Genomic DNA, 10,140 nt, shown 5'->3' with positions numbered 1-10,140 from the left:
TACCTTTCTAGTAGCTCCTTCACAGAGTTACAGGTATGTATTCTCTGTGGTTTAGCATGAATTGGCATATAGTAAAGTCTTGTTTTTAGTCTTCCTGCTTCTTACATTTGTATCAATTTTCACATGCAGACTGTACCTTGTGAACTTCGTCCAATGATTAACCAGATGTGTCCGCATGAAGGGTCTTTCACTATGCATGGCAATGGCAAATTGATGAACACCTACACGGTCTATGAGGTGTATGTCTACAAGACGCAGGCCATCACATATTTGTATGGACATGATTGGAGAAAGTTTGCTTTTGACTACGGTCTGAAGAAGGGCGACGAGCTGAGGATCAGAAACTCAAACGGGCAGATATACGTGAATCGCTTACGAGTTGGAGACACTTCCAAATATATAATATGTAACTTTTTTCTACTCATATCTTTTGATAACCGTTACGAGCAGTTGTTCTAAACCATTCCCTCTGTTCTAGCTTGCTGGGTTTAACATGATCAAAGCTGCAGATCCCCTGATGGAACATGAGCGGATGTCACAAAGGGCAACCACACCAGCACCGGCACCGGCTTCCCACTCTCCTGCATCAGCACCGGTTCCTGTACCAGCTCCGTTTACTGCATCTACCCATCAGTCCCCTACATCAGCATTGGTTCCTATAGAGGCCCCATATACTACACCTGCCCAGCAGGCTCCTGCATCAGCACTAGTTCCTCTAGCTGCACCGTTTACTGCACCTGCCCAACAGTCTCCTGCATCAGCACCGGTTCCTCTAGAGGCACCGTTTACTGCACCTGCCCAGTAGTCTCCTGCATCAGCACCAGCTCGTGTACCTGCCCAGGCTCCTGCACCTGCCCCAGCCAGATCACCGAGGTCTCGGCTCATTCTGTGGCCACCCGTGTGGTGACCAGGACGCATCTGAAGGCTATGTTCGTGAGTATATGACAGCATAACTGCTCTTATCTTGATGTCTTCTCTGCTCAAAGTCTCACATGGTTCAGTGCATTGGTGCCATTGACTAATTTTTGGTGGTATCTCTTGCTTTGAATCAGAAGTTGCCTAAAAGTATCTCCAAGGATCTCAATGCTGGCCGAAGGGGCAAGATATCCCTCGTCATGGAGAGTGAAGGTCTCACCGTGGAGGGACGGTACTCCGTCAGTCCCACAGATGGCCGCTTGGCTGTTACTTCCAGGTGGAAAAAGTTCATTGACGGTGCCAAACTTCGCATTGGATCAAAGTTGAAGGTCAAGATCTTTCGATGCCGCTGTGACATGCTGGTCATAAAGTTCGCGGTTGTCTAGTTCTGTTGCCCCATGAGCCCTTAGCAAATGCATTTGTAGTTATACTTATATAAGGTTATCTTATCTGAACTGCTAATTAATTGTATGGGTGGTAAAACTACGGCAAGCTTTTGCTCTTAGCAAGTATGTATGTATGATCAGCTATTATGATAACTAATGTTTGTGTTCATCTTAATTTGCATTTCTGTTTTAGAAAAAAACTTAATTTCTATTTTGGCTGACCTGTTAGAGAACTATCAGATTGAACCCACAACATGATTCAAATAGATTCATTACACCGAGCCACATGTCTTGACCTTGCTATACACTACTTCCATTAATCAGTGCAAGAAGGCTTACCTGAGCTGCCTGAACCATGGCAGATTCGAATCCACCTTATCTATCTAGAAATACAACCTTTGCAGAAGAGGATTTGCAGTATGGGGAGGCTGACATTGGGGACCCATGAGCCAGCAGCGTCGTCAATGTTTTAAAGGTGGCAGGAGATCGAAAGAAAAAATAAGCCAAAAATCAGTTGGTAAACAAATTCAAGAAAAGAAACATTTACCTTTCTGAGAGGATGACGTGCGGGACCCATGAGGCAGCAGCATCCTCAACTATTTCAAGGCGGCAGGGGATCAAAAGAAAAAAGGAAATAGCCAGAAATTAATTAGGGTCAAAAATAAATCCATCAAAGGAAACTTTTATTGTTCATAGAGGATGACATGTGGGACCGACTTGCCAGCTGCGTCGTCATCGTTTCAAAGGGGGCAGGGGATCAAAAGAAAAAGGCAAATAGCCAGAAATTAGGGGAAAAAAAATAAATCCAACAAAGGAAACTTTATTGTTCATAGAGGATGACATGCGGGACCCATGAGCCAGCAGCTTCCTCAACGTTTCAAAGTTGGCATGAGATTGAAAGAAAAAGGCAAGTGACATAATATCAGGAGCCAAAAATAATCCAAGAAAAGAAACTTTATTGTACATAGAGGATGACATGCGGGTCCCATTTTGTAGCAGCGGTCTCAACGCTTCCAAGGCGGCACAGGACCGAAAGAAAAATGAAGTAGCCAGAAATCAGGGTGTGAAAAAAAATCCAAGAAAAGAAAGATTTCAATTGGGCTGTATCTGGACATCTGGGCCTTCGAACTATCCTGCTGGGCCTTTTGACTCGTACAATTTCGGCCCACTCCAAAACAGGAAAGGTCGGATTTTTCTCAAAAAAAAAACAGGAAAGTCCTATGCTTCGCAAAAACAAAAAACAAGGAGATTCAACATATAAGTTTGTTTATGTAGATATAAAGATTTAATTTATCCGTTTGCAATAGCTCAGAGCGAAATACAACGTTTATTGTCTGCAAAATAAAATATCACATGTTTCTTGTACGGGGCGGCTGACATCGGGGACCCATGAGCCAAAGAGCGTCGTCAACGTTTCAAAGGCGGTAGGGGACCGAAAATAAAAAAAGCCAAAAATCAGTTGGTAAAAAAATACAAGAAAAGAAAACATTTATCGTTACGAGAGGATGACATGCGGGACCCATGAGGCAGCATCCTCAACGTTTCAAAGTCGGCATGAGATCGAAAGAAAAAGCCAAGTGACATAATATCAGGAGCCAAAAATAATCCAAGAAAAGAAACTTTATTGTACATAGAGGATGACATGCGGGTCCCATTTTGTAGCAGCGGTCTCAACGTTTCCAAGGCGGCACAGGACCAAAAGAAAAATGAGGCAGCAGCATTCTCAACAATTCCAAGGCGGCAGGGGATCAAAAGAAAAAAAGGAAATAGCCAGAAATTTATTAGGGGTCAAAAATAAATCCACCAAAGGAAACTTTTATTGTTCATAGAGGATGACATGTGGGACCGACCTGCCAACAGAGTCCTCATCGTTTCAAAGGGGGCAGGGGATCAAAAGAAAAAGGCAAATAGCCAGAAATTAGGGGTCAAAAATAACTCCAAGAAAGGAAACTTTTATTGTTCGTAGAGGATGACATTCGGGACCCATGAGCCAGCAGCTTACTCAACGTTTCAAAGGTGGCATGAGATCGAAAGAAAAAGGCAAGTGACCAAATATCAGGAGCCAAAAATAATCCAAGATTTATTGTACATAGAGGATGACATGTGGGTCCCATTTTGCAGCAGCGGTCTCAATGTTTGTAATGCGGCTTGAGATCAAAAGAAAAAGAAAGTAGCTAGTAATTAGGGGGTGAAAAAATCCAAGAAAAGAAAGTTGATGGACATAGAGGATGACATGCGGGTCCCTTGAGCCAACAGCTTACTCAACGTTTCAAAGGGGGCAGGGATCAAAAGAAAAAGGCAAGCCAAAAATCAGAGGGTGAAAAAAATCCAACAAAGGAAACTTTTATAGCACATAGAGGATGACATGCGGGTCCCATGAGCCAGCAGGTTCCTCAACGTTTCAAACGTGGCATGAGATCGAAAGAAAAAGGCAAGTGACCAAATATGAGGTGCCAAAAAAAACTCCAAGAAAAGAAAGTTGATTGCTCATAGAGGATGACATGCGGGTCCCATTTAGCTGCAGCGGTCTCACTGTTTGAGAGGCGGCAGGGGATCGAAAGAAAAAGGCAAGTGACCAAATATCAGGAGCCAAAAATAATTCAAGAAAAGAAAGTTTTATAGTCCATAGAGGATGACATGCGGGTCCCATTTAGCAGCAGCGGTATCACCGTTTGAGAGGCGGCAGGGGATCGAAAGAAAAAGGCAAGTGACCAAATATGAGGTGCCAAAAAAAAATCCAAGAAAAGAAAGTTTTATAGTACATAGAGGATGACATGCGGGTCCCATTTAGCAGCAGCGGTATCACCGTTTGAGAGGCGGCAGGGGATCGAAAGAAAAAGGCAAGTGACCAAATATGAGGTGCAAAAAAAATCCAAGAAAAGAAAGTTTTATAGTACATAGAGGATGACATGCGGGTCCCATTTAGCAGCAGCGGTATCACCGTTTGAGAGGCGGCAGGGGATCGAAAAAAAAGGCAAGTGACCAAATATGAGGTGCCAAAAAAAACTCCAAGAAAAGAAAGTTGATTGCACATAGAGGATGACATGCGGGTCCCATTTAGCAGCAGCGGTCTCAACGTTTCCAAGGCGGCAAGGGATCAAAAGAAAAAGGAAGTAGCCAGAAATCAGGGGGTCAAAAAAAATCCAAGAATAGAAAGAATTTTGGTTCATAGAGGATGACATGCGGGACCCATGATCCTGCATCGTAAACGGCTCGATCGGAGAACGTTGAACGAGATGGCGCGATCGAGAAAAAAAACAATGCCAGAGAGGCTGCCATCTGGGCCCTACATCCCTCGGCGGTGCGGATTTGCGTTGATTCGGCCGGCGAACCCGAGATTTCGAGATGCACCACGTCCCGGGCCACCATACGCGACGTTTTGGCCGCTTTCGTCGGGCTAGGTGGCCTCAAAAACGAGAAAAAAAAAAGTTTTGACATGCACCACGGAGGGACCCAAAATCGTCGGCCATGGTACACCGGCAACCACGGCGCGACTTCAACTTCGTCGGCCATGGCAACTTTTCTTGTAGTGAACACGCGTACTCGAGTCTAACCCTGCAAATTTAGCATTTTTTATGTGCTCAGTTTTCCGCTTGAGTACTAATACTGCCTAGTGCAATATACTCCGTACTCAGTTTTACCTCAAGTGGATGGTCAACAGAGAGTCAACAAATGGGATTAACTAGTTAAATGAGTCAACAAATGGGATTATCAAACTTGTCTAAATCTTGGTCAAACCTAGGATTTGACCAAGATTCAAATGGGCAGAAAATTCAAAAAAAAAACAGAAAAATGAAAAACCAAAGCACATAGTCTTGTTATGTCATATAGTAAGCATTACAGTTGATAAACAAGGTCTAGACATATTCAAACCATACAAATCATGTATCTACCCTCTAACCCCTAAACTATGTCTTATGAAGTCAAGCATGAAGAGAAGTGGTTTTGGGTTTCAAACATGGAAATTTCAAAAACCTCCCAAAAACTTCATTTTAGAGTGACTAAGAAGGATACATGCTTCCCTTTTCATTTTCATGTTTTAAACTAGTTTAAATCTTGGTCAATCCTAGTATTTGACCAAGATTCAAATGGGCATCAAATTTTAAAAAATGAAAAAAAATGAAAAACCAATGCACATAGTTTTCTTATGTCATATAGTAAGCATTCAAGTTGATAAACAAGGTCTATACATATTCAAACCAGACAAATCATGTATCTATACCCCTAACCCCTAAACTTTGTCTTATGAAGTCAAGCATGAAGAGAAGTGGTTTTGGGTTTCAAACATGGAAATTCAAAAACCTCCCAAAAGCTTTATTTTAGAGTGACTAAGAAGGATCCATGCTTACCTTTGCATTTTCATATTTTAAACTTGTTTAAATCATTGTCAAACCTAGGATTTGACCAAGATACAAATGGGCACAAAATTAAAAAAATCAGAAAAATGAAAAACAAAAGCACATAGTCTTCTTGTGTCATATCGTAAGCATTCAAGTTGATAAACAAGGTCTAGATATATCCAAACTAGACAAATCATGTATCTACCCCCTATCGATCTTATGAAGTCTAGCATGAAGAGAAGTCGTTTTGGGTTTCAAACATGGAAATTTCATGAACATCCCAAAAGCTTCATTTTAGAGTGACTAAGAAGGATCAAGGCTTACCTTTTCATTTTCATGTTTTAAACTTGTTTAAATCCTGGTCAAATCTAGGATTTGACCAAGATTCATATGGGCATAAAATAAAAAATGAAAAAATGAAAAACCAAAGCACATAGTCTTCTTATGTCATATAGTAAGCATTCAAGTTGATAAACAAGGTCTGGACATATTCAAACCAGACAAATCATGTATCTATACCCCTAACCCCTAAACTTTGTCTTATGAAGTCAAGCATGAAGAGAAGTGGTTTTGGGTTTCAAACATGGAAATTCAAAAACCTCCCAAAAGCTTCATTTTAGAGTGACTAAGAAGGATCCATGCTTACCTTTGCATTTTCATATTTTAAACTTGTGTAAATCATTGTCAAACCTAGGATTTGACCAAGATACAAATGAGCACAAAATTAAAAAAATCAGAAAAATGAAAAACAAAAGCACATAGTCTTCTTGTGTCATATCGTAAGCATTCAAGTTGATAAACAAGGTCTAGATATATCCAAACCAGACAAATCATGTATCTACCCCCTGTCGATCTTATGAAGTCTAGCATGAAGAGAAGTCGTTTCGGGTTTCAAACATGAAAATTTCATGAACATCCCAAAAGCTTCATTTTAGAGTGACTAAGAAGGATCAAGGCTTACCTTTTCATTTTCATGTTTTAAACTTGTTTAAATCCTGGTCAAATCTAGGATTTGACCAAGATTCATATGGGCATGAAATAAAAAAATAAAAAACCAAAGCACATAGTCTTCTTATGTCATATAGTAAATATTAACGTTGATAAACAAGGTCTAGACATATTCAAACTAGACAAATCATGTATCTACCCCCTAATCCCTAAACTCTGTCTTATGAAGTCAAGCATGAAGAGAAGTGCATGGTTTTGGGTTTCAAACATGGAAATTTAAAAAAACTCCCAAAAAATTCATTTTATAGTGACTAAGAAGGAAACATTTTCCCTTTTCATTTTCATGTTTAAACTTGTTTAAATCTTGGTCAAACCTAGGATTTTACAAGATTCAAATGTGCATCAAAATTCAAAAAAAAATCAGAAAAATGAAAAACCAAAGGACATAGTTTTCTTATGTCATATAGTAAGCATTAAAGTTGATAAACAAGGCCTAGACATATTCAAACAAGAAAAATCATGAATCTACCCCTACCCCTAAACTCTGTCTTATGTAGTTAAGCATGAAGAGAAGTGGTTTTGGGTTTCAAACATGGAAATTTAAAAAACCTTCCAAAAGCTTTATTTAAGAGTCACTAAGAAGGATCCATGCTTACCTTTTTATTTTCATATTTTAAACTTATTTAAATCATTGTCAAACCTAGGATTTGACCAAGATTCAAATGGGCATAAAATTAAAAAAGATCAGAAAAATGAAAAACAAAAACACATAGTCTTCTTATGTCATATATATAGTAAGCATTCAAAAGTTGAAAAACAAGGTATAGACATATTCAAATAATACAAATCATGTATCTACCCCTAACTCTAAACTCTGTCTTATGAAGTCAAGCATGAAGACAAGTGGTTTTTGGTTTCAAACACGGAAATTTCAAAAACCTCCCAAAAGCTTCATTTTAGAGTGACTAAGAAGGATCTAGGCTTACCTTTTCATTTTCATGTTTTAAACTTGTTTAAATCTTGGTCAAACCTAGGATTTGACCAATATTCAAATGGGCATAAAATAAAAAATAAGAAACCAAAGCACATAGTCTTCTTATGTCATATAGTAACCATTCAAGTTCATAAACAAGGTCTAGACATATTCAAACCAGACAAATCATGTACCCCCTAACCCTAAACTATATCTCATATATGAAGTCAAGCATGAAGAGAAGTGTGGTTTTGGGTTTCAAACATGTAAATTTCAAAAACCTCTCAAAAGCTTCATTTTAATTAGACTTACTTATTAATTAAGAAGGATCCAGGATTAATTACCTTTCATTGTCACTTTTAAACTTGTTTAAATCTTGGTAAAACCTGGGATTTGACCAAGATTCAAATGGGCACAAAAATTCAGAAAAAAAATCGAAAGAATGAAAAACCAAAGCACATAGCCTTCATATGTCATATAGTAAGCATTCAAATTGATAAACAAGGTCTAGACATATTCAAACCAGAAAAATCATGTATCTACCCCTAAGCCCTAACCCTAAACTCTGTCTTATGAAGTCAAGCATGAAGAGAAGTGGTTTTGGGTTTCAAACATGGAAATTTCAAAAACCTCCCAAAAGCTTCATTTTAGACCAACTAAGAAGGACCGATGCTTACCTTTTCATTGTCATGTTTTTAACTTATTTGAATCTTGGTCAAATCCTAGGTTTGACCAAGATTTAAACAAGTTTAAACATGAAAATGAAACGGGGAGTCTGTATCCTTCTTAGTCACTCTAAAATGAAGCTTTTGGGATGTTCTTGAAATTTCCACGGTTGACTTCATAAGACGGAGTTTAGGGTTAGGGTAGACATATACATGATTTGTCTGGTTTGATTATGTCTAGACCTTGTTTATCAACTTTAATGCTTACTATATGACATAAGAAAACTATTTGCTTTTGTTTTTCATTTTTATGTTTTTTTATTTTGATGCCCATTTGAATATTGTCAAATCCTAGGTTTGACCAAGATAATTTAAACAAGTTTAAAACATGAAATGAAAAGGGAAGCATGTATCCTTCTTAATCACTCTAAAATGAAGGTTTTGGGAGGTTTTTGAAATTTCCATGTTTGAAACCCAAAACCACTTCTCTTCATGCTTGACTTCATAAGACAGAGTATGTGATTTGGTTTTTCATTTTTCTGTTTTTTCTGCCCTTTTGAATCTTGGTCAAATCCTAGGTTTGACCAAGATTTAGACAAGTTTAACACGTGAAAACGAATAAGTAAGCCTGGATCCTTCTTAGTCACTCCAAAATGTACCAATTGATAGATGTGTTAACTTTGCTTCATAGGAAACTTTTTTCTAATGCACTATAATAATCAATCGAGTTTTTACACCAACAGGTCTGTCACTTACGTGTGGTGCCCACTTATGAGGTCCCACACTTTAGTGAGCACAAGTCACGTGCAATAGGTACGCAAACTCCCAGCCATCTTCTTTGTCAAGAGAAGACGCATCAGGATGCGTATCGGTTGTCCCTCTCACAAAAAAATCCTAGTAACAGAGGTTCGAGCGACGCCAAACATCCAAATCCAGATGCAACCCAACTTGCTACTATCTCCTTCCCTAATTACGATACATATATTTTTTCAGCCAAGTCAAAATTCAAAAGATTGAGGAACTCTACATAAAAAATATCAACATTACAATTTTAGAAGCACATACTACGAAAGTATTATTCAGAGGGGGTACTGAATAATACATTTTTAGCGAGTACAAATAATGTCAGTCGGAACTAGACTTGTAAGGCACATGGCCACAAATCTTTCGTCAGAAGAGTCGAATCTGCAAATCAGTAGGTACAAAAGCAACCTAGCTTAGGGATGGATAATAAGACTTAGGCAATATAAACGTTGAAATATATGTATCTTGACATATTTCAGTTGTAGATACATCCATTTTAACATCAAGTAATATGGATCGGAGGACTAGCTAAAGAACAATGAGAGTCAGTGCTTCTCTCCCCCAGCCTACCTGGCGGAGCGGCCCTCCTTCAGGTCAGGTGGAGATTCCGCTTCTCTCCCTGGAATTCCTTACCCCCCAGCCTACTCGGCGACGTGCGCTCCTCAGCAACCTGCGCGAGGGCGCCTCGGCGACCTACGCAAAGGTGGCTGGACTCGGAGCACATCGACTTCCTTCTGCGGTGCCTGGATTGGATCGACCATCCCGCGCGTGTCCTCCACCATATTGTTTTTCTTCAAGATGCTGTCATCCATCATCTTCTTCACCGCATCATGTTGGGTGTTGAGGCTCCCGTTGAGAGTTTGAACGCACCTGTTTGACAGCTCGTCGTTTTCTTCGCGAAGAAAGCCGCACTCGATCTTAAGCATCAAATTCTCGCCCTTGAGCTTCTTGATGACAGAGTTCGTTTCCTCACTTGATGGAACGCTCACATCATGCAGCTTGCCCCGGCCGGTGACCTCGTCCTTCAAAGTATCGAGATCATCGCGAAAGTTGGAGGCGAGTTCCACGAGAGTTTTAAGCTCATCTCTGAAACACGCCGACGCTTCCTG

The sequence above is a fragment of the Lolium perenne genome, chromosome 2, assembly GCF_019359855.2.
Source record: "Lolium perenne isolate Kyuss_39 chromosome 2, Kyuss_2.0, whole genome shotgun sequence".
Taxonomy (NCBI): domain Eukaryota; kingdom Viridiplantae; phylum Streptophyta; class Magnoliopsida; order Poales; family Poaceae; genus Lolium; species Lolium perenne.
Note: the sequence above shows the minus strand (reverse complement) of the source record.